The sequence below is a fragment of the Rhinolophus sinicus genome, chromosome 12, assembly GCF_057876585.1.
Source record: "Rhinolophus sinicus isolate RSI-liver-muscle chromosome 12, RSI-T2T, whole genome shotgun sequence".
NCBI classification, from domain to species: domain Eukaryota; kingdom Metazoa; phylum Chordata; class Mammalia; order Chiroptera; family Rhinolophidae; genus Rhinolophus; species Rhinolophus sinicus.
Window position 1 is genome coordinate 44269531 of NC_142512.1, and position 24729 is coordinate 44294259.

The window sequence follows — 24729 nt, forward strand, 5'->3', positions numbered from 1 at the left end:
CAGAAATTAAAAAAAAAAATGTTTTCAAGTACAGCTCAGTGCTTTAGATAGACTTGCTTTTCTCTTCATGTGGTGGAATCACATCTGGACATTAGTTAGATATATTTCATCTAAAAATAGCATTTATCCAATTTACTGTCACTTGAGGAGAGAGTTTTTTATTTTTTTTGAGGCAGACTACTTATAATTCTCTGCAGTCTTTCATGGCTCACTGCCATTTAATATAAAAAAGTAAAGATATCAGGGTGTGTGTGTGTGTGTGTGTGTGTGTGTGTGTGTGTGTGTAAGTACAATGAAGTAATTATTTTTAAATACTGAAAAAAAAGGCAACTGCCTTGTCATTCTCCTTTCCTTCATTTTCTTTCTTTAAAGTTGTCACTGATCTTCCCGGTTACATTGTTAAGCTCTACACTCAGCATTGGCATGAACTCCATCAGACTTTCCTTAGTAATTACATCAGGGCCACAGTACGTGAATTTGGGTTTTTTTGGTCTGTCTCCTTTTAGACTACCTTCTTTTCACTATCATTGATTGTGTCCTCTCATCAATCTACCATGTGGGGTTTAGAAAAACAGGAGGAGAGAAATGAGAAAGGAGTCAAGAATAAGACATGAAGGAAAAAAGAGAAGCGGGGTTAAAGCCTGAGGCTCATGAAACGCTCTGGAGCAGTCGGCACACATTAAAGGCAGAAACTGGAATTAAATCTGACTCGAGAAATCAGCATGCTGCTTCTTCTACCTAAGGCACAGACGTTAATTTAAGTAAATCAGAAATGGTTCTGGAAGGGACTGATTGTAAATAAGGAAGCACTGACTAGCCAATCCCAATTTCACACTTGTCAAGGTCCTTGGGCGTTTCAGAAATATTTATCTTCAGGGACAGGACTTGGACCTTTCTTGCCTTGGACACTTGTCCTGTCACCCTGAAGAGAACTCCGGCTTTTGCTCTGTGTCTCTGAAACCACATCCCTCCCCTCCACTCCCCTCATTTCCCAAAGGGATCATTGTTATCAATGTCATGGAGATGATTTCTGTTTTCCTTTTCAACACACCTTCCAACCAGAGTTAATGGATCTGACCCATCATTGTTATAATGTGTGGTCCCTCTCATATCCTTTGGCTCCCAGAATATAGAGCCTGTGCCTGGAGTTCCTTTCCATGCTGTGAAGAAAGGTTTGCCTTACTCCATCTACATCCTCCTCTACTTGTCTCACGGGTGACGTCCCAGGAGGCGTGTAAAATGTGAACCGGCAGAGAGGTGTTAGGGCTATAACCTGAGCTATGCTGGCTGAGCTACATGGCGATTCAATTCAGGCTCTAGGTATTGTGTGTATTGTGCTTTAAGCAAGGTGCTAACTGTCTGATCTGGCCATTGAGGTGAGCTTAAACACATCTGCTTAGAAGGCTGTCTTCCAATCCATGAACATAGGGGCCTTCCAATTTGTAAGCATACCCAGCCTGTAAAACCGTTTGCAGTATCAATCTTGAGATTGAACCTGCTGAGCCACTTTCATTCTGTGAAACATTGTATAGATTTTTCTTCGGCTACATCTTGGCATAACTGAAACAATAGACTTAATGGTTTAAGAAGAACTCTCATTTGACTTTAGTTATTTGCAACCTTTATTTCTCAACTATAAAAATTTAACAGATATGTGAGTATCATGGGTGGAATGAAATTAATTTTTACCACCCACAATGGTTCATTAGTGAAATAAGGAAAGTATTTAATGGATCTGTGCTCGGTGTGCCTAAAATTATTTCACCATAACAAAAGGTCTTGAAAGACTAAGAAAAAGTATGATGACAATTAAATTGCCTATCTGAACAGTATTACAGTATAGAAGGAAAACAGAGTCTTAAAATAGCTCATTGTAGAGCTGAAAAAGATGGAGACATCCATAAAGGAAGAACAAAGGTGTTGCAAATGGATTGGAAATCTTTTTAAAAATACCAATACAGTACTTGTTCTTTGCTTGCACAGAGTCCCAGATTTTCGTGATCTTTTACGCTTTCATTTCATTTTTGTGGGGGTGTGACTTGCTTCAGTTAGACTCCCAAGCAAGCTCTATTGCTCTGCTCCAAAAGGTAAACCTGCATTCTTCCCAAAGATACAGTAAAGCTTTGTATTCTTCACGTTTTGAAACCTACTAATTAAGAATTTGACACTCTCCATGAAAAAAGGCCAATAGGGCAGAAAGACAGCAGGAGGGAGGGGATGACAAACAAACATTGCCAAGCCCATAATAGCACCCCTCCTATACACTGTCAGAGGTAGAAAGGATCTGAGCAACCATGTAGTCCAACACCCTCTTGTACAGATGAAGAGAATGAAGCAGAGAGGGTGAGTGATTCACTCAAGGGCAAACGGCCAGTTAGTGGCCAAACAAGAGAATGCAGTCCAGTGCCTTCACTCACTTTAGCACTGGAACACCAACGATGACTCATTTATTTGATAAAGATTGCTGAGACTTTAGCATTAATCCATATTTATAGCTATTGATCTTTATTAATGCATCTAATTGAAAGAAATAAAATTCCTTTGAAATGTCCTCTACTGCAGACTTTTCACAGATAATATGTCAGTACTGCGTCCTTTTCTCTCCATCCCAAGCCCAGGTTAGTGTGGTTTGAAGATGTTTTTCTGCAGATCCTGTTGTAAGCCAGTGCGGATCCCAGCAGCCTTTGGTTTGTTAAGTCAAGGAATAGTGACCCTTCTCGGAGTGTCTGTGTTAGAAACTTCTTGGTCTCATAAGGCTTCTTTGTCTGGCTTACCTCCCTCTGCTCCTCTCGACTCTGAAAGGAAACAACAAGGAATGAAACCCAAATTACTTTTTCTTTACCTGGTCACATTGTGCCAAAACAACTCTTTTACTTTCCTGGTTTCCCAAAAGCTGCTTATGTTTTTATTGTCTGAACTTAAAAAAATATTGTGTTTAATGATAAGTAGTTATTTTCTGAAAGATCAAGAGAAGGGTAGGTGTGATATCTAGAATCCATTGTGTGTCCTGACATTTTCTTCTAATAATTCAGTGCGTAACTCTGCTAGACATTTGTTATATGGAGAGTGTGATTTAAAAAACAACAGACATGAAGGTCACCATACTCAAAGAAGTTTTAGCCTAGAGAAACAAAACAAACATAGCAGAAACAACTAGAAATTATAGGTGGGTGACTAATAATAAACATTAAGGCTGGCTGTAGGTAACATTGTAAAGTGGGTAGCATTTGGTCTCTTCTTTCTGCCTGTCTGTGGCAGTACCTTCCTTCATTCACTCTGAAACTCTGCCTAGATGTAGAGAAGGGCTGAGAGGGCTGGAACCAAGGTGAGGCAAGTCAGGCATTTGTCCTGAGCACACAATTTAAGGGGCACCAAAAATTCACTAATCAAAATTAATATTTGAACACAATATGTTTTTAAAAATTCAAATTGGTACAAAAACAGAAAATCCATGATAAGCAAAATAGTTGATACTTTAGATAGAGGACGAGTATTACTGATTTTTCCTTTTGCCTCAGGCTGTAATATGGCTCACCTGATTCAGTTGGTATTCGGCAATAAAGCAGCAGAATGTGTGTGTGTGTGTGAGAGAGAGAGAGAGAGAGAGAGAGAGAGCACAAAACCAGAAGAAACCTTAGTCCCAAAGGGTTGGTCCAATCAATTTTACAGGTGAGAAAACAAATGTTTTGCCTGTAGTCAATCACAGATATGAGTATCTTTGAAAATAGTGAAGTTCAGGTCTCTTGACCATCAGTCCGGTGGACAGTTACACAACCATGGCTTCTGAGGCAGGAGAAAGTCACCTCTCCCAAAAGGAGGCAAGCTTAATGAATTGGTTAAATTAGGCCATTTTAATGGGCCAGAGATCTAGAGCTTTTAAAATAGTTAAGGTCCCAGAGCACATGAATAGTCTCTTTGGATACTGTGCCTATAAGGATTCCAGAAGAATAACGTATGGCCTGGAGCCAACAGCCACTGCCTCTTTTTGGTTGCTGGTGTTTCCAGGGGGTTGAGGGAGTGGTGGTGGTGCTAGTGGGGTGTGTGCTGTCGGCCCAGTTGGTATCCCCAGTGCCCTGGCTAGGAAACCCAGCCAGGGGTTTCCTTTTTTTGGCTGCTGGGGCAAATACACTCTTGCTTCCGTACCCCTGCCTTGTTCTTTGGCTCTGCTCACCGGTGACTTTCCTGGCTTGGCTTTTCCTCATATTGGCATGGTTTGACCCAAGGTTTGGAATATGTGCTTTGGTTTTGAAAGGGTGCCTTTTCACTGACCCAGGCCAGTTCACTAGAGTTTGACAATGCAGTTTGGGGCCAAAGTGCCAGCTAGGTTAAGTGTCTTTTTGCCTCCCTTTGTCCTCAGTGAGTATAGATTTCTTCATGACCTTGCAGGAAGAGGTGGATGGTGGAGGGAAGGAATGTTTGGGTGTTCCAGGTCCCTGGCCCAATTCTGTACCTGTCATATATTTATCAATCTACAAATAATTATCAACATCCCATTTTGGCAAGGCTTATAATACAGTCCAGGTATGTAGTGGTGATGAAAATCTCTGTTCCTCCTTGCTCCTTCCTCATCCAAGTCTAGGGAGTCAAAGACTATCCTATGTACACACAAGGGTTCTGAACACAGCAAGAGTTCTGAAAAGGACAGCTGTGGCCTAAGGTTGGTCCAGATCTGGCTCTTTCTTCATCCTCCATGGGTTTTGGCTAAGCGCTAAGTCTCATGAATGCTGGGGGAGCTGGTCTAAGAACTCAGGGGTCAGTTCTAATTACGGTGATCAACTCATTCCGAGTTGCTTGGGACTTTTCTGGTTTTAGCACTGAATGTCCCAAGTCCTAGGAAGCCCCTCACTCCTAGGCAAACTGGCACACTAGTGACCAGAAGCCAGTGGTCACTGGGCCACACAGTGGTCTCTAGAGTCATTATGAAGGTGGAGCATTTGACCTTTTCTCAAGAATAGGATGGAACCCCAAGTGTGTGGAATAAAGGAGCAAATAAACTTGCTTTGCAAGTTTGGGCACAGGAACCCCGGTAAAACCTGTCTTTTAGCCTCTGATAAGAATCAGATGCTTTTGGCCAAGGTCTGTGCTGAAGGCTGCACTTTCAAAGCAGTAAGAGTTTACTATCACCTCCATGGCACTTGGGCTGCAGGCCAGAGGTGTCTGGGGAAGATCCTTGGCTAATAGGCAAGCATTGATGCTGGCAACAGGCAAACTAGAAAATCTTGGGCCTTTGATCCCTACCACTACTGGAATCAGGACAGAGGGAATGAAAGCAGGAGCTGCTGTACCCCAAACCTCCAGGGACAGGGTTTTCAGGGTGACACACCCTCCTGTAAGGGTCACCACAGAGTATCTTCACCGTCACCAGACCAAACTTGTCCTCAATGCTCAGTCTCTTTTTAAGGGCAGGGCTGATGGAGATGTGTGAACCTGTCAACACCTGTGTGGTGTGTAGCAGTCTCTCACCTGGCTTTTGAGTAGCAGCTATGCACAGGAAGGCAAGAGAGGGTTGGCAAGTCCATCAATTATCTTTCCCCCTCTGGTGTACATTCAATCGCTCTGTCTCTCTCTCTCTCATGCCTGATCAAAGCATAGACAACTTTTATGGGAGGAATCAGAACAGTGACGTCCCAGAGGAAGCCAGAAATGACAGCCAAGTAAGCGTCAGAGTGGCAAAAGGGGTTTGGATCCCCAGCAGCTCAGTGCTGAGGGCCTCCCTGGGAGACGTTTCACAGAGCCAATTGATTCCGAGTATTGAAAGTTACCACTTAACCTCCAGTAGTAACTTCCATCATACTGGAATAAACAAAGACTGCAGAGGTTCCAAAGAGATCACATGCTATAGAAGGATCTGACAAGACTGTGTGGATATGGAATGAGTAGCCTGGAAGGATAGGTGAGATTTAGATAGAAAGGTTGGGGGCGGGGAGATATAACAGATGAGCGGCGGCCTAAGGCTCCAATCAGGGAGCTGGGGAAGGTTTTAAAAAGAGCCTACATTGAAGCAGATTAATAGCCTTTACTGCTTTATAGTTACTAGTGTATGTGTCTAATTCCCCTTCTACTCCCTTCCCTTGCTTTTAAATTACAAGATCCATAAAGACAGGACTCTGTCTTACGCAACTCTGTGTCCATATAAGTGCTTAGCACAGTGCTCTAACTGTAGGCATTCAGGAGACATTTCTGATACAAATTGAAGTGCATTTTAAGCACTGATTTATTAAAGTTTAGGGCATAAATCTTGAGACAAAGAATGGCCACCATATATGTGAAAATAAACCTAGAGGAGCAAACCAAATCTACTGTTGATTCCTTCTAATGTATTGCTGATTTCAGTTACTGTATTCTGCATTCCTGACTGGTTCTTTTTTATAGTTTCTATCTCTTTCTTGAAGTTCTCACTGAATTCATTTATTCTCCCCCCTAAGTTCATTGTGCATCCTTATAACAAGTTTCAAACTACTGTATCTGGTAGATTGCTTGTCTCCATTTCATTTCATTTCATTCTTTTTCTGGAGTTTTGTCCTGTTCTTTCATTTGGAACATGTTTCTTTGTCTCATTTTGGATGCCTCCCTGTGTTCGTTTCTATGTAGGAGGTAGATCTGCTACGTCTCCCACTATTGGCATAGTGGCCTTATGCAGTAGGTGTCCCGTGTGGCCCAGTCTCCCTGTTCACCTGAGCCAGTGCTCCAGGGGTATCCCTTGTGTGGATTGCATGTGCCCTCCTGTTGTATTTGATCCTTGGTTGCTGTGGCACGTCACTAGGTGGGATTGACCATCAGCCTGACGGGCTGTGACTACAGCAGACAAGCTATTGTGTGGGGCTGACCCCACGGAGTGGGAGTCACTTTGTGGGGCTCTAGTGACAGTCCACTCTGCCCTTAGGGTGTGTCGTTTGTGGAGCTGGTTGGGTGGTGCTCTGGTGTGGTCTGCAGCTGGTCCCCAGGTGTATTGGTTCTGGAGCCTCTTAGGGGGGGCTCTGGTGCCTGCCAATTTCAGCTGCCACTTGTGCCTGGTGTGAGACCACCTGGTGGGAGCTATAAAATGATCTGCCATTGGTTGATTCTTAATGCTGGGCTTGGAGGCACTTGGGAGAAGCTATGCTGCTGGCTGCCACTAGTGCCAGGCTTGGGACCATTTGGTGGGCACCATGATGTGAGCTGAATCCAGCTGCCATTGTGCCAGGCTTGTGGCCACTTAGTTGAAGCTAAGTCCCAAACCAACACTGGCTGCAGTTTATACCAGGCTTGGGGGTACCTGATAGGAGTTACAATGGAAGTTGAGACTGGTGTCCACTTGTGCTGGGCTTGGGGCTGCTTAGCAAGAGGTACCAGGTATGCTGAGGCCAGCCACTGCTTGTTTGGGCTTATGGACCTTTGAGAGATTTTAGGAAAATCTGCAGTATGAAATGTGTCAGGCTGCTTGTGTGGAGGAGTCTCTAGAATTGGCTGGGGCCGGTAGACAGAGTTGGAATGGAAGGTAGGGGATGGAGCCTCAGGGAATCACCAGGGCAGGGCAAATGGTGCTAGCCAGGTTAATGAAGCATTCAGATTTGGGACCCACCTGCACCTGCCAACTGGGTAGAGGAGTGCTCAACAAAGGAACAATGGTGCCTGCTAGTGCTTCCGTCCCGGGAGAGAGCTGCCCTAATCTGCCCCCCTCCAGGCTACCATGAAGCTAGTCAACTCAGTCCCTCCTCCCTGGAGGGACTGTCCCTGGATTTTTTTGAGCTGCTGCCTCCCTATTGGAGCTTATAGCAAGTGAATTTGGAGTGAGCAAATTTGTGAGCGAGTGAGTCCATGTGTGGGCCTCTCAAGAGGAATGCCTGAGACTCCAGCAACCCTCCATCTCACTCAGATGCAATCCCTGTTGGTTTTCATAGCCAGATGTTGTGGGGACTTTTCTTTGTGGCATTGGTGCTCTGGGCTCAGGAGCCCTATGGGGTTGGGACCCCTTGGTCCTCAGGGGAGACCACTGCAGCTGAGATATCCCTCCCAATTTTTAATTGCCACACTGTGGGTACTGGACCAGTCTGTTCTGTGTTTCCACCCCTTCTACCAACTAAATTATAGAGCAACCATCATTGAAAACCACCTGAAGACCAGCTGAACAAAAGTCCTAGAACTAAGGATATAAAGAAGCAGCCATGATGAGACTGGTAGGAGGGGTGGAGACACAGAATTGCTCCGACTTCATGGTGTCACCTAGGACACAAAAGGGATACTGCTCAGCCTACATGCTTTTAAGCATCAGAATATTTGGAAATGGGTGGACAATTGGTTGAACTTTCTACTCTTTATTGGAATATTTCACCATCTTGTGGAAAAGGCTCTTGGGCTACCTTTAAGCTCCTCGTTTAGACCATTAAATGAATTTTGTTGTGCAAAACAAGGAGGATTGACATTGATATCGTCACTAAGCCCTGCCCATTCAGTAGATTTAGCTAGATATAGGTGGTCAGGGATTTCTCTCTTTTATCATTTTTAAGAATGACAAACATTTAAAATTGGGAAATAAAGTCTACTTTATCTCCTTAAAAGGAATGGCTGGAGAACAGCAAAACCTTTTTCTATCTCCAGAAGGGAATTGTGGCAAAAGAATAGAAGCTTTATGGGGGAATTACTGGTATTATCAAAGGCTTTTCAAAATAGACTTGAAATGAATAGTTGTGTGCTTGTTTTATTACTGCTTTGCAAGTTTACATTTTGTTGTTGTGTGGTACTTTTTCTCCCCCACTATGAGATGGTTGCTAGGACATGAGAGCAAATACCCTTTATTGTGTTGAATTTGGGACTAAACATAATTATCTTATAATTTGGGTTCATAGTGCCATTTTTTGACAGTTAGATTATGAACTTTTTGAGGAAAATTGAGCCCACATGCTGTAAGCTGCTTCCTGTTCAGTTACCCTTCAAGTTATGATGTTTCTGTTCTCTCCTCCCCCATCCCTCTGTACTTGGGCAGCCTCCGGACCAGATGCTGCTGGAGGCAAACCAGATGATCCAGTAGAGGCACCGCCAAGCTCCAGCATTGTCTCCTCTGAAAAGACCCTTGTCCCCAGTCAGTGTGTTTTTCCGGGTGACTCCATGGAATGAGACTCCAGGGATGCTGCAATTCTAACAGAGGAAAGTGGTGAGTAAATAGAAGTTTTGTATATCCAGTCAATGTTTTGAGTAATTTCCATGACCATGTCAGAGATGTTTGATCTTCATTTCTGACTGGTCTTTAGTTGGCAGCACTTCTTACCTAACCTATCCCATAACATTTCTGTAAAGGAAGGTAATGAGCTATAAATAAACTCGTAAGTGCACCATGGGAGCACACCGCTAATATAAATCCCTTTTTAAAATAACAATCATTTTTCTCTGTTCCTACCTATTGTTCTAGCAGAAGTTTGGGTTCCCCTAGAAGCAGACGTTGAGATGAGGGTTTAAGTGCAAATGGTTTATTAGGGAGGTAATGCCAGGAAACACCAGTAGCAGAGTGGGAAGTGATACAGTCAAGGGAAGGAAGTAAAAAAAATATGTTATGGAGCAGGTTACCACTATAGGCAACTGGGGCTCAGTCCTGCTGGGGATCTCTGGGAGACAGTGTAGAAGACACATCTCGGATTTATACCACCTGAGGGGAAGTAGCTTGGGTTTTTGTACACCAACTCCCTTGGTCATTGGTTGAGGGCTGCTTCCAGGGAGGGAATTAATTTCCCAGCACTTCTACCTTCTACATGGGCAGAGACTACTGAAATCCAAGAAAACTCTTGGACTAAGTGCTGGTGGGTTGGAAGCCAAATGTAAATGGCTGAAAGGTAAATAGCTATGGGCAGGGCACCAACGCATCTGTTACACTTAGCTTCTCAGAGCATGTGGGAGGAAGCAGACACTCCGTTGCTCCTGAAAGTGACTGAAACAATGACTCTTTGTTGGTAAGTGTCTTCTATCTGCATTTTTCTGTAAATCAAAAGATTTTTAGACTTATTATTAGGAAAGTGAAGTATTTCCCTCAAAATATTTTCTTTATATAGAAATTCTAGGGAATGGAAGCAGTGGCCAGCTTAATATCAAGCCTTTTCAAAATGCTTCAATCCATCATTTTAAATTGATGGAGGATAGAGAAGCAAACATATACAAGCTTTAGTCTCAAGATAGTCTTTAATTCACCATCAGTGACATTCTATGATCAGCACATACTTTCCCTTTAGATGCCTTTTGAAAGTGCAGGCAGATCCCTGGGTACCTTACGGATGATGGTGTGGCAGGGGCCACAGAGGTATGTGACATTGTCCTTTGATTTCAGTACCAGCTCCAAGCACTGACAACTGAAAAGCACTATGAAACCCAGACGCCTAATTCCCATGACACCTCATGGAAATTCTGGAACCTCTTCTCCCTGGTGAGTCCTGCCGCTCTCTTTATCCCTAATGGCACCCCAGTTGTTCTCTTATTGTTTTGAGGGTTGATGACTCCAAGTCCCTAGCTTCACACGGGGATCTTGGTGATGCGGAGAACTAAGCCCATGGAGTCTCTAGTATACAGACACACATGCCACAAAAAGAGTGGAGCCGAACTTTCCTTCAGAGGCACATTGATAGACTGGCATCTTGGCAAAATGGAATCCAGAACGGTTCTCTGTCAAGTCTGCTTAAGTGGCAACTGTATCTGTGTCAGATCCATTGACTATTTCTACTGTGACTCCTAATTCTAGTCCCTGATGTGTAATTCATGAGGTTTCAGAGCTAGAAAAAACTTTAAAGATTATCCAGCCAACCTTTTTTTTACCGATTAAGGACAGTGAATTCCAGTGTGGTTAAGTCATTAGCACAGAGTCAAACAGCTAGTGAAGAGCTGTGCTGGTGCGAGGCAGTCTTTTCCCGCTTCTCTGTGAAGCTAGTAAGTTAAAGCAACAGGATTTTTCATTGGCTTCAGTAGAAATAAATGGTCGGTCCCACAAAGTTTTTGAATACATGCTCAAGACAGTGCAAGGCATTGTGGGGATCTGAAGAACAAGACGTGGTGCTCTCAGCATGGCTCTTGGCAATGCAGATGTGGAGAAATAACTACACAGTCTAGCAGAGAGTTTTATTTTTTACATGGGTCCATGTGATAAACTGAGGCACTCACCCTGGAACTCATATTCTGATAAGCCTACTGCTACGGGTAAGGGATCCAGCCTTCCGAATCTGTGCTGGGACATGGGGCCCTGGAGGAGACAGAAGAGGCAGAAGCTGACATCCATGAACAGTAAGATAAGGACGTCATCCCCCTCCCTCAGCTCCCCTTGACTAGGATGACTTTGAGGGTTGGGACCGGTTGCCTGGCAGAAAGACGCCCTGCCACCTGCAGCCACTTTCTGACTGCATAGACTTGGGCAGGTACTTAATTCTTCTAAGATTCAATTTCTCCAACTCTGATAATGCTGTAAATAGCACCTACCCATTGGCTGGCATGAAGACTAAATGAGATCAGGCATGTCACATTCTTAACACTGACAATAAAGATTTATCGAGTGGTATTTTCCCCAGTTTCTGTCTTCTGTCTAAGTCCCACAACACCTCCCCATGTCTCCATCTCTTCTGTGGCGTTTTCCTACCCTCACTTTTCCCCAAATCTCACTTCTCACTGACAATTTCCTCCCCCGTTCTCTTGCACTGTGTGCTTAAACTTGTTTCTTCTTGCTTCCCAGCTTTCTTCCCCTTCTCCTTCTATTCCCCACTTCCTGGTCTTTATTCCTTCTTACTCTTCTGATTCATTCTCCATCCTATTTTCTCTATTTTCTTATAATTTATGCTCTTCATCCTACCTCCCCAATTCCAATCCCCCACCATTTCCCTGTTCCCATTCTACCAGGTTCTCTTTCCCTTCTCTGTTATTTTTTTCCTCCACATATTTACCTATCCTCTACACCCTTTAGGTTCCTCTAGCTGCCCCTTCCTAGACCCCGTTGTTCCATACCCAATTAGGAGCTCAATCCCCACCTCCAATCTCTCCCACTCACAGTTTGGATCCAGTAAGCATAATTTGTTATTGTGGCAGGCAGCCTCTGAGATGGGCACCAATGGTCCCCGCCTCCTGGTATCCATGCCTTCATGGATTCCCCTTTCTTTCAGCCTGGTCTGGACCTAGTACCTCAATTCTAATGCCTATGACAAAAATAATGGGTGATCACTTCTGAACTGAAGTTTAAAAAGACTGACTTCCGTTTTGGGTGCTCTTTGGCTGTGAGGAAGCTAGCTGCCATATTGTTAGCCACCCTATTGAGAGGCCCACATAGCAAGAAACTAAAGTGAAAAGCCAGTGAGGACCTGAGGACATGAGTGATCCTCCCCTAGCTGAGCCTCAAGGTGACTGCAGCCCCTCTGACACCTTGATCGTAGCCTGTGAGAGACCTCAAGCCTGAAACAATCCAATGCCTGGATTCCTGACTTAAAGCAACTGTAAAATGATCACTGTTGTCTTAAGCTGCTGAGTTTTGGGGTAACTGGTTATGCAGCAATATTAAACAGGCAGAGTTGTCCTATACAGACCATCATTCAATAACGTTTGTCTTCTATGACCATGAGCAAATCACTGTCCTTCTTTGGGTCTCAGTCTCCTCATCTGTGAGACTTGGGGGTTAGAGTCTAGCATCCCAAGTCTCCTGTCCATGAGGATATTTTCTGTGATGTTACAGGAAGACTTGTCTGTTCTACTGTTGAACATAGGAAGCCCAGCTTAAACCCGTATGTCTTTGCATTTTCAGCTCTACATCTTTATATGTGTCTCACATTTTTCCTTCCTATTATCTGAAGTCTGTTTCTAATTTTGACAGAATTGCAGTGGCCTATTGTGTGCCTTGCTCTGCATGACATACCAATTTCATTTTGGAGTCACGCCTATTGTCTTTTTCTCTGCTAATGTCTCTTGTTTTGCAAAATTCCAATAGAACGTGTGAACATAGAGAGTTGCCCTTGTGCCTGATCTTGGCCCTGTGTGGCCCCCAAACAGGGCTGGATGATAGACAGACAGCCTTTCTGCCACTGAGGCATCTTTTCTTGCTTAAAAATTTGCTTTCTAGATTGCAGACTCCCTTCCAATTCAAGCAAAGACTGGAACATATTAAATAAAAGCAGAGCTGAAATTGGATGGAATGTCTCAGCCACTTAGATTCAGACCTTTCTTCCAAAGGGAACACGTGGGAAAGGGGCTGGGACGTGCCCACATGGATAATGTAGGGAAAGAAGACGTCCATACCTTTTTCATACCATTCAAGTTTTAAGCAGGGGCAACATATTTTTTCTTAAGCAGGACCTGTAACCCAGGATCCATCACTTATGTATAGTGTCCATGGCAACCAGGCAGTGGTATGGGATCCCTTCTCACTGGGGAATTCCTTTTATGGCTCATTTCCTAAACCAGCATGGCCAGTACACGAGTCTGCAGTTTCCCAGTTGCTTAGCAACCAGCTCCTATGCTCTAGTCACTAGGAAAGGCAGTTTTTAAAAAAGTGTCGTCAGAATCATATGTTACATTCTCTCTACTTTGTCTCTTTAGAATAAAATAATTAGTGTGTGATAAGGATGCGGGAAAGGGCAACCACTCCCTGTTCATGCCTCCACTGCTCCTGGTGCGCTGCTGCAGGCAGGGCGAGGGGGAAAATGTTAGCATGCTTTCGGCTGGTAATTAAGCAGTGCGAGCCATCTGCACATTGAAAGCTCTACATTTTTCACGTCTCGTGGGGGCATCAAGTAAGTACAGGGCCAAGCAATCTGTGTGCTGTGTTCCCTCCCCCAAACCAGGAAAGCCAGACTCCACCCACAGGTGTCACTGGACGTCTCTTGTTGGCTTGCATTCCTGGAGGGGAAAAAGGGAGGGTATGAGTTGGTTTGTTGGGGTTTTGGCAGAAAGGCAAAGAGACCACGTAGCCCCCTTGAGTTACAGCAGTGGTTTTCAACCAGAGGATGATTTTGCACAACCCCCAGCCCCCAACGTCCCAGGTTACATTTGGCAAGGTCTGTGGGCATTTTTGGTTGTCATAACTGGTGGGGGAGGGGGATGTTACTGATCTCTCAGTGGACAGAGACCAGGGACATTGCTGAACATACTACAATACAAAGGACAGCCCCCAACAACAAAGAAGTTTCCTGCTCACAATGTCAGTAAGCTAGAGGCTGAGAAACCCTGAGTTAGAGGGATCAGAATATCCATCTGTCTGGTTAAAAACCAGCACTGGGAAAAAGATTGACAAGGGAAAGTATGCGGTGGGACTCATCAAAGTCCATTCAACAGACAATTCCAACTGGAACCTCTGTATGACATGGAATTCCTCTGCCCCTGCCAGCAGGTGACTTAGCAACACTGTAGAGAAGAGAACTCTCTGGAGTTTGTGGCAATGGAGGTAACCACGGAGGTTGCCTTCCTGTAAGGGAGGAGAGCAGAGAGGGAATGCTCTCTCCCCCTTCCAGGGAGGTGGCTTTGGCATTGGACAGATCTGGTTTCACATACTGGGTCTATTGCCTATACACCATGGGCTCTTAAGTATTTTACATTATCTCTCTGAGACTCAGTCTTCGCAAGTCCAAAATGGAAAATTAAAATGGGGTTGTAAGAATGACACAACAGAATACAGAATACATGAAAATGCCTAACCCCTCTTATGCCCTCCCATTCCTCTTCTTGTCTCAGCCCCAGGACTCTAATTGTCCCCTTTCTCCTGCTGGGTACTTTGAACTTTGGAGGAATATGAACAGATGCACTGGGCCTATAATGACTGAAGTCATTTAGCAATGGGCAAAGGACAAAAGCACCGTTTTTGGAATTTTGGCTGGTAGTCTTAGTCTAAATTTAGGCATGAAGGAGAAAAACACAGAAGAAATGGGTGAGATGAGAGGCAGTATTGCCATCAAGAGTATGCCTGGGCTTCTAGGCCCAGCTCATCTGTTTTACTCACTGTGTGACCTTGAGTAGTTATTTAACCTAATGGAGTGGTTTCTCATCTAGGAAATGGGGATAATTATCATCTGTTGTAGTATTATTATAAGGATTAAAGATAACGTATATAAGAATGCCTGGCCTGGTGCCTAATATAAGGTATAGTATAGTATATTTATATAGGCAACCTTACTTTTTTTTTTTTTTTTTTTTAAGTAAGATTGGCATGTTTGGTCTCACCCAAGATCTTTTCCACTGATGCTGAGAGCGAGGCTAAGGCTGTGTGTTAGGAAGACACAATTGGCCTCTCTATTATCTACAACGATCGGATTTTCCTCAGTAACTTATGATAGTTCCAGCGGCCATGACGTTATGTAAGCAGTTTTGAAGCTATTTCCATTTTCAGCCTATGCTACGGGGGGGTGGAGGCTGGGGGGTAGGGGGATGGTTAATGAGTTCATACGTTTAGTAACCATTGTTTACTTGCTTGAAATCTTGAGACTATCTCAGGATAATTCCTAGTTCTAACAAGTGGGTTTTGGTTTATGTCCACATTATCTGTACCTTGCACAATTTTCTAGACTGTAGCATATCCCCTTGTCAGCACCCACCCTAGCCTCATGCGCAAGCCCCTCCAGTCCCAGATCCCTGGAAATACCTTGGAAACGCCATTCTTTCCTTCTTGAAATGCATCCACCAGAACTGCACATGACTTACAAAGGTAAGGTAATAGTTGTGTATTTTGGTTCCTTATTCTTCCTACTAATTTCCCAAACATGGTGTGCCTTTTGGTGCCCAAGTCTTTGCTGTACATTCTTGCAATGAATGCAGGTCCTTTTTCTGGGTCACAACATAGTACATAGTGACTGCGTCTCATCTTATAGTTTTTCCCTCCGAGCAGAACTATGGAATCTTACCTAGAAGCCACCACTACTGGGAAAGGGGGTGAAAGGTGTTTATCGGGTATGCCTGAGCCCCGATCCCTAGAATGTAGCCACAGGTGCCTTGTGTCGGAACAAGTGGGAGGAGTTGGAGCCAGTCACCCCAGAGCTGTGAATGGCTGGAGACAGGGCATGTCAAGGTTTACCAGGAGGACCAGAAGCACTCAAAGTATGCGGGGGTTACAGCAGCGGCAAAGAAAGAAGGCTGGGGAGAGGTCAAGGGGCATGAGGCAGCCGAGCCAGGGGCAGGCCGCACGTCTGGAATCCAGGATGACAGATGGGAGATTCAAAACAGGGCACTGTAAGAGCTCTGAAACAAGGCAAGGTTTTATCGGGGTGAGAACTGAGCTCTGGGAGTGAGAGCAGTACAAGTAGGCCTGGCTGCAAAGGGGGCAAAGGGTCGGCTGCTGAAGGCAGATCCTCTAACACTGAAATAGAGGGGGAAACATAGAAGGAGAGCAGTTGATGCCTTCTTCGGCGCAAATGATTTTTCCCTGTTCCTGAAACACTAGCACAGGTTCCTAGAAGATCAGCCAGTTGATCAAGGAGTGATGTTGAATGTATCCTCTGTGGGTATCACACCGCTGTATGACCATTACTTTCATAAAGCTCCTGCACAGCACGTTAACCTCCTGCACCAAGAGAAACATCTATGATCACTAAGCTGGGGATTTTTGCAAGCTGCAGGTCTCTCTTGGAAACTCACAGTGTACATTAGCATTTGAAAAGCTCTGAAAACTCCTGTGGTATAGAAATCTATTTGTTTTTAATTCAATGTTTCTCCAACACTGTTGACAACAGGAACCTTTTGTTACGGAAAAACTATGAACATCCTGTGGACACACCTTGAGAGACATTGTTCCAGAACATTCCTGACCTGCTGTTCCCAGGCCCTTTACAACCTGGCCTGCCCTTGTTTCCCAACTTTACCTTCCTTTATTTTCCTGCATTGCAGCCACACTGAACTCTTCCCTTGTACATGCCCCTGTTTCACATTTCCTTCTTTCTTGTTACAGCAGGGGATTTATCATATGCCTAAAAATGGGAAAAAAGCTGAGCGTTCCTCCCTTCACTCCCACCTTCCATTTCTATCTATCCCACCATCTATTTCTATCTATCTTTTTAGGCCCACCTAAAAGGGACACTTGATCCATCTCTGCCCCAGCTTTCCTGTTACTATAAATAACCCACCCTCTTTTAATCCCTTATGTCACACTAGTATTTTTAGGGCACTTAGCATTTTTTTGATTTGTGTATGGTCCTTTATGCTTTTCTTATTAGGAAGCAGAATCCATGCCTGATTCATTTTCATATCCCTGCCCCAGAACACAGCACTTTTGTAGGATTGGTGGAGGGAGCAGAAAGTAGGGTGCTATGACCTCCGAGGTTGAAGTAAGTTTCTCGATTCACAGGCCAGAGCTGGCAAAGATCTGGCTCACCCACTGCCAACCCACATTCCCTCACCTGTGGCAAACACACTCATCAGTCTCAATGTGATTCCCCTGGGCCCAGGTGTCCCCCTCCCGCTTCTCAATACAGTGCTCCCAACAGCCATTATCAGTGGGTTAAGGTTGGCATGACAGAGGAAATCTAATTGTCATCCCTGACTTGGACTTTCTCATGAAGTGAGAGGTAGAAGAGTTTGGCAGGCTGAACATGGGAGCGCTTCATACTTCAGATCAGGGACTCTATCCATAACAGAAAAGAGCAGCTAGCAAACTGTTCATTATACTTTCATGTTCATGTCTAGTCTCAAGGCTAGTTATTTGTATAATTAACATGTAACAAAATGCAAATAATTGATGAGCCTGATTTCCTGGAATGAAACGAGTGAATCACTAACAGCTTTCCTTTACTTAGGCTTTGTAGTAGGGCAATGAATGTAAATTAAAGAATTTAAGAATAACCCCATTTACATGAAAAAACCAACAAAATAAAACAATATGATGTATATTTAAATGCACAGAAAAGGCACAGGTTTTTAATTCTCACGCTACCACTTTCTAGTTGTGGGACCTTGGGCAAGTTACTTAATCTCAGTTTACTCCTGTTACTTATAAATCTGTTTCTGCTTTTATAAAATGGGTGCAACAGCAGACTAACTCACAGGGTTGTTGTGAGAATTAAATGGGTGTGAACTCATTTGTAAAGAGTACACAATAAATGTGAGCCACTGTTTTTGTAATTACACTTTTATATTGCTTAGATTTTCCTAACAGAGAGTATTTAAGAACCAGAGTGAGAGGGAATGTATACAGATGTTGTAATACCATCTACATGTTCCTGAAAAACTATGGCCTACAAAATGGGCCACTGAAAATAACTGGGCTGCTGGGAAAAAAAAAATAAAAGGGTTGGGCAGACCACTCAAAACCTATGCAACTTTGTAACCAGAGCCCTAACAAAAACAATGTCAAAACTAAAAATATTAGCCCCACTAAACCTCAACTTACACAAACATTTGTACACTGTATCCCAACCTTGAACCCTGGGACTTCTTTTGAGATAAAAGTCCTGGAAGGCATTCATTCTAATAGGGACCAGTTTCATCAAAATTAAACATTCGATTTAAGGAGTAGTGTTTTTCACTAATCTGTCCTTCTAATTCAAAGGGAAATGTCTTTGTAGTTTCTTCATTTGCACCCTCAGCTTCTCCAGACAGTTGGACATGAAGGTAACTCAGTGATTCTTAAAGTCACGAAATCAGTCGCTTTCTGCAGCTAAAGAAGGCAGCTCTGTGTATTCTCAGCTTTTCCTTAAGGCCTTCAAAGAGTGCTAAGGTTTCCTTTTATTAAGCAGGTAATTACTGTAAGAAAGCTTGCCTCTGGTTGCTTCAAAACATTAACATGCTAGAAAAAAATTGCATAGGAACGAACATGACTTTCATGTTATACCAATTCCCCCTTTATCTATGGCACATGAGGTAATTCATATTTAAGAAACATGTTGTAGCAAAACAGTTTGTATTAAATATCTCCTATCAGTTGCTGTGGTAGGAGCTAAATATAAACCATATGATTTATATCTGCACATTAATCTGTGTGGTAGACATCCTTATCTCTGATAAGGCTTAGGGACCTTAAATAACTTGCCTGAGATCATAAATTTTTAAGTAGCAAAGCCAGAATTCCTAGCTGGACTCCAACTGACTCCAAAATGCATGCTGTTGAAGATCACACTAGTTCCTTAAGTGTGGATGGAGGCAGGCAGACGTCCTGGCTGGGGTGATGAGTGAAAGCCTGATTCCCAACCACAAGTCACTAACATTTCATCTTATTTAATCCTCACAACAATCCTGTTACGTAGGTATCCTTACCACCACTTTATAGATGAGGAGACTGAAGCCCAGGAGTTAACAGTTGGCTGGTAGTGGAGCCAGGATTCAAACTTCGGCCTAGATGGTTCCTACACTGGGATGTTTCTTCCTGTATCCTACTTATGTCTAAGTCTTTAGTTTAAAGACACCATCCCCTGAACATCTTGGTGAGGCTGTTTTTTAAAAAGCTACATGAGTTGAGCACCCTCATTCACTCATTCTCTCATGCAGTGAATTTCATAACGCATGTACACATACACAACTGGCAGTACTCACAGGTGCAGTTTATCAAGCATGTTTCATAGCACAGCTATACACTTCTAGACTCTTCTTTATGTCAGTGTTTTTAATTTTGTTTCCTATTTAAATTTGCCTTTACACATCCAAGAAGAGAAGTTTTTCCCCCCTTCTTCCACCACCCCCGCCCCACTCCGGTTCAAGCTGTTGTTTCTCAGTCTGGTTGTGTAGGACACAGCTCCCTGGCCCATGCTGGTATTATGAGCCTTGCACTCCCTCGGCTGAGGCAGTCGGTCACTGGTCGTCAGTCGGCCGCTCACAGCAGCTCATGGCAGCTCTCACCAGCTGCTGGCCACTCATGCTGGCTGCTAGCCACTCACGGCAGCATATAGTAGCCCACAGCAATATGCAGCAGTCCGCGGCAGCTCACGCCAACCTCCAGCGGCTCATGGCAGCCCAGATCCAGGGAGAGCTATTGTTCACACTCTTAGCTGTAGAGGGTGCAGCTCACTGGCCCATGTGGGAATCAAACAGGCGACCTCAGCGTTAGGAGCATGGCGCGCCAACCACCTGAGCTACCGGACGGTCCCCAAGAAGAGAATTTATAACTAGAAAAATATTACCCACTTAGGATCCAAGAATAGGAAGTTAGGTGGAATATCACTGACTGATTATTATATTTTTGAATTTGTAATTAGTTATCTGGAAGAAAAGGTAGTGAAAAACATCCAATAGGAAAAGCAAAAACAAAAACAAAAAAAAGGAATGAAAAGCAAGGTGAGGATAGTTTCATGGCCATCTGGGACAACATTAAGCATACCAACATCCACATAATAAGGGTACCAGAAGGAGAAGAGAGAGAACAAGGAATTGAAAACCTACTTGAAGAAATAATGACTGAAAACTTCCCTTACCTGGTGAAGGAAATAGATATACAAATCCAGAAAGTATAGAGTCCCAAAGAAGATAAAGCCAAAGAGGCCCACACCAAGGCACATTAAAATCAAAATGCCAAAGATTAAAGACAAAGATAATCTTGAAAGTGGCAAGACAAATGCAGTTATGTATGAGGGAACTGCCGTAAGTCTATCATTTGCTTATTCAACAGAAACTTTGGAGGCCAAAAGAGAGTGGCACAAAATATTCAAAGTGATGAAAAGCAAAGACTGACAAGCAAAATTACTCTACCCAGCAAGCCTATCATTCAGAATTGAGGGAGAGTTTCCCAGACAAAAAAGAAAGCTAAAAGAGTTCACCACTAAACCAGCATTACAAGGAATGTTAAAGGGATGTCTTTAGGTAAAAAAGAAAACTACAGGTCAATATCCCTGATGAACATAGATGTAAAAATTCACAATAAAATACTAGCAAACTAAATTCAGCAGCATATTAAAGGAAACATTCACCATGATCAAGTGGGATTCATTCCTGGGATGTAAGAATGGTTCAACATATGCAAATCAATGTGATACATCACATTAATAGAATGAAAGAGAAAAATATCATGATCATCAATAAAAGTAGAAAAAAACATTTGACAAAATTCAGATACATTCATGATAAAGACTCAACAAATTTGGTACTGAAGGAATGTACCGCACACATTAACAGCTATATATGACAAGTCTACAGCTAACATCATACTCAATGGTGAAAGATTCAAAGATTTTCCTCTATAATCAGGAACAAGACAAGGGTGCCCACTTTCACTACTATTCAAAATAGTACTTGAAAGTTCTAGTCAGAGCAATTAGCCAAGAAAAAGAAAAGTCATCTGAATTGGAAAGAAAGAAGTAAAATTCTCTCTATTTACAGATGACATCATTCTATATAGAGAAAATCCTAAAGACTCCACCAAAAATCTTTAGATCTAATCAATGAATTGAGTAAAGTTGCAGGGACAAAATCAAATCATAAAAATCAGTAGGATTTCTATATGTTAACAATGAATTATCTAAGAAATAAAATGATCCTATTTACAGTAGTGTCAAAAACAATAAAATACATAGGAATAAATTTAATCAAGGAGGTAAAAGATCTCTATATTGAAAACTACAAGACATTGATGAATGAAATTGAAAATGATACAAATGAATGGAAAGGTAGCCCATGTTCATGGATTGGAAGAATTAATATTGTTAAAATGTCCACACTAACCAAAGCCATCTATAGGTCAAATGCAATCCTTATCAAGATTTCAATAGCATTTTTTAGAGAAGTAGTAAAAGAAATTCTAAAATTTATATGGAACCACAAAAGACCATGAATAGCCAGAGCAATTCTGAGAAAGAAGAACAGAGCAGGGGTCATCATATTTCCAGATTTCAAGCTATATTATAAAGATATGGTATTTACATAAAAATAGACACATAAGCCAATGAAACAGAATCAAAAGCCAGAAATAAACCCATGCATATTGATCAACTAATATTTGACAAGGGAGCCAAGAATACTCAATGGAGAAAAGAAAGTATCTTCAATAAATGGTGCTGGGGAAATTGGATATTCACATGTCAAAGAATGAAACTAAACCCCTATTTTACACCACTCACAAAAATTAACCCCAAATGAATGAAAGGCTTAAATATAAGACCAAACACCAGAAAACCCCTAGAAGAAAACATTGGGGAAAAACTCCTTGAATTGGGTCTTCAATTATTTTTTGAATATATTACCTAAATACAAGCAACAAAAATCAAAAATAAACAAGTGAGACCACACCAAACCAAAAAGCTTTTGTACAGCAAAAAAAATGATCCGTGAAATGAAAAGACAACCTATGGAATGAGAAACATATTTTAAAACTATACATCTGATAAGAGGTTAATATCTAAAAGATAGGAAAAAAAAACTTATAAGACTCAATAGAAAAAAAATACAATAAAAAAATGGGCAAAGGACCTGAACAGACTTTTTTTTCAAAGAAGATATACAAACGGCCAACAGATACATGGAAAAGTACTAAACATCACTAATCATTAGAGAAATAAGATATCACCTCACACCTGTTAGAATTACTATCATCAAACACAAGAAATTAGTGTTGGAGAGGATGTGGCGAAAAGGGACACTGCACTCTTGATGGGCATGTGTTCTGGTGCAGCCACTACAGAAAACAGTATGAAGTTTCCTCAAAAAGTTAAAAATAGAGCTACCATATGATCCTGCAATTCCATTTCTGGAATTGATCATTTTGGAAATGATTTTCATCCAAAGATCATTTCTTCATCCAAAGAAAACACTAACTTGAAATAGTATAGGCACCCCCAAGTTCACTGCAGCATTGTATAATACTCAGGACATGGAAGCAACGTAAGTGTCCACAATGTGTAACCCCACATTTTGAATAACATGGGAATAAAAGAATGAAGAGTGTGCTTTGAAGTCTGGCAGAACTGAGTTTGAATCCTAGACTACACTTACTAATTGGTGACCTTGAACAAAGTTATTTAATCTTTAATATTAATTTTAAGATATTATATCTTCAGTTTTAGAATTTCCATTTTTTAATTATTTCTATTTTAAATCAAGAATATTTTATGAAGTATTATGAAATAATATTTTATGAATTATTATGAACCTATTTTATGAAATAATACTGCCTGGTACATACAAATTTGTTCTCTTCCTTATAACTGAGAATTATATCTCAGAATACTGACTCACTACCAGAGTCAAACCAAAGGTCTAGAGCTTTTATTTACAGTTTAATCACAGAAACCTTAACTTGAATCTCTAAGATAGTACTTCTCAAATGTGTTCCATAGAAATGTCCTTTAGTATTCTGTGATTAAATAAATTTGGGAAAACAGGTACATAGTTCATTTCCTTCTTAGAGATTCATGATGCACATGAACAAAACTCTGCATTAAAGAAATTTTGTAATTTTCTTTAAGATACTATATTTTCAGTTTTAGAATTTCTATTTTTTAATTATTTCTATTTTTCTGCTGAGATTTTTATATCTTTGCATTCATTGTGAGCATATTTTCTTTTATATCATTGAGCATAGTTATAACGGCTGCTTTAAAATTCTTGTCTGCTAATCCCATTATCTGAGTCAGTTAGGGGTTGGTCTCTGTTGATTTTCTCTTGAGTAGGAGTCACATTTTCCTGTTTCTTTGTATTTGGAATAATTTTGGATTGCATCCTGGACATTGCAAATGGTACATTGTAGAACTTCTGAATTCTATGTTTCTTTAAAGAGTTTTCAGTTTTTGTTTTAGCAGAAAGATAACATGGTTGGAACTCAAACTGCAAACTCTATGTTTGCTGAGAAGGGTATCTAATATCTCAGTTTATTTCTTTTAGTCTTAGCTGTGCTGCTTGGAGTCTGTCCCATCCAAGCATGGTTCAGATAGCAGAGATTTAGGCAGAGTTTAAAATAGAATGAGGGCCTCCCCCTTTTTGGTTCTTTCTTTTCGGAAATGCCTTCCATTTCCAGCAGCTGTGGTCACCCAGAACTGTCTTCTTTAAGTCAGTTCTTTAAGTCAGTCTTAACTGAGTTTCTCTTTGCATTTTAGCCCTTCTGACTGGCACAGCTCTCTGTAGGGCCTGCTCTCAAAAAAGCCAAAAGCTGTAAAAATGGGAATGTCATTCAATGCCATTTCCTTCTTCATAGTGTTGGTCCACACTCAGTATCTGCCTCCTTTTAATCATTCTGCAGTGCTATCAAGTTTATATTTTTTGAGAGTTATATTTTCTTGAGAATTTAGTTTTTATTGGCAAAAGGGTTGCTCTAACATGAGCTATTGGGCCATTACTAGAAGTGGAACCTGTGTAATTTTCTTTAGCATTCCCTAAAGAGATTCTTCACTTGGTAGAACCTTATTAATATATCAAAGACCTCAGTATTTCATAGAACTCATTTTGGGAAATGTTATTCTAAGATTTTTATCCTGGGGGCCTTTAAAATATGATCATAAAATTAGCAGAGATTAGATAGTTAAAAGGCAAAATGGATTTGAGTGAAACATGATGGAAATAAACGTGAGAAATGCATTCAAAATGCAATCTTTCTCTTAATACTCTTCAAGTAACATTCTATGGGAAAGAGTGGTAGTTTTCTATGACATTGCTCCCAGAAATTAGGATTGTACCCTCAAATTCCTTAATTCCTTTTTATCTATTAGGCAACTGAGATCCACAAATTTTTCTCACTCCTTCTTGAACCTATTTATATTGTCAATTATTATATAAGTTCACAATAGTTAAATGAAAAACAAAATGTTTGTGTCAGAGGATTAAGATCGATAATTTTGTTTTGATTCAAGTCCACAGGCCCAAAGGTTGAGCGCAGTCTATACAAAGAAGTAAATAATATCAAATACTATA

At 41.8% G+C, this 24729-nt stretch overlaps 1 protein-coding gene and 1 long non-coding RNA gene across 3 annotated transcripts in view; one reads left to right on the forward strand and one right to left on the reverse strand.

Annotated features, from left to right (window-relative positions):
* Positions 1-2482: 2482 nt before the first annotated feature.
* The window catches only part of LOC141568922 (uncharacterized), a 72172-nt gene continuing 49925 nt past the window's right edge, over positions 2483-24729 (reverse strand). Inside the window, exons 2-3 of one of the 2 annotated variants that reach the window (XR_016022969.1) lie at positions 8907-9114; positions 2483-2795 (exon numbers count right to left, since the gene is read on the reverse strand). This is a non-coding gene — a long non-coding RNA (uncharacterized LOC141568922). The remainder of the gene's footprint in view (positions 2796-8906; positions 9115-24729) is intronic. The other variant, XR_012492250.2, reaches the window with a different exon arrangement.
* TANC2 (tetratricopeptide repeat, ankyrin repeat and coiled-coil containing 2) overlaps positions 9018-24729 on the forward strand; it is a 341550-nt gene continuing 325838 nt past the window's right edge. The window contains exons 1-2 of the mRNA XM_074320171.2: positions 9018-9130; positions 10292-10387. The gene's annotated coding sequence lies outside the window, so the exon portion shown is untranslated. The remainder of the gene's footprint in view (positions 9131-10291; positions 10388-24729) is intronic.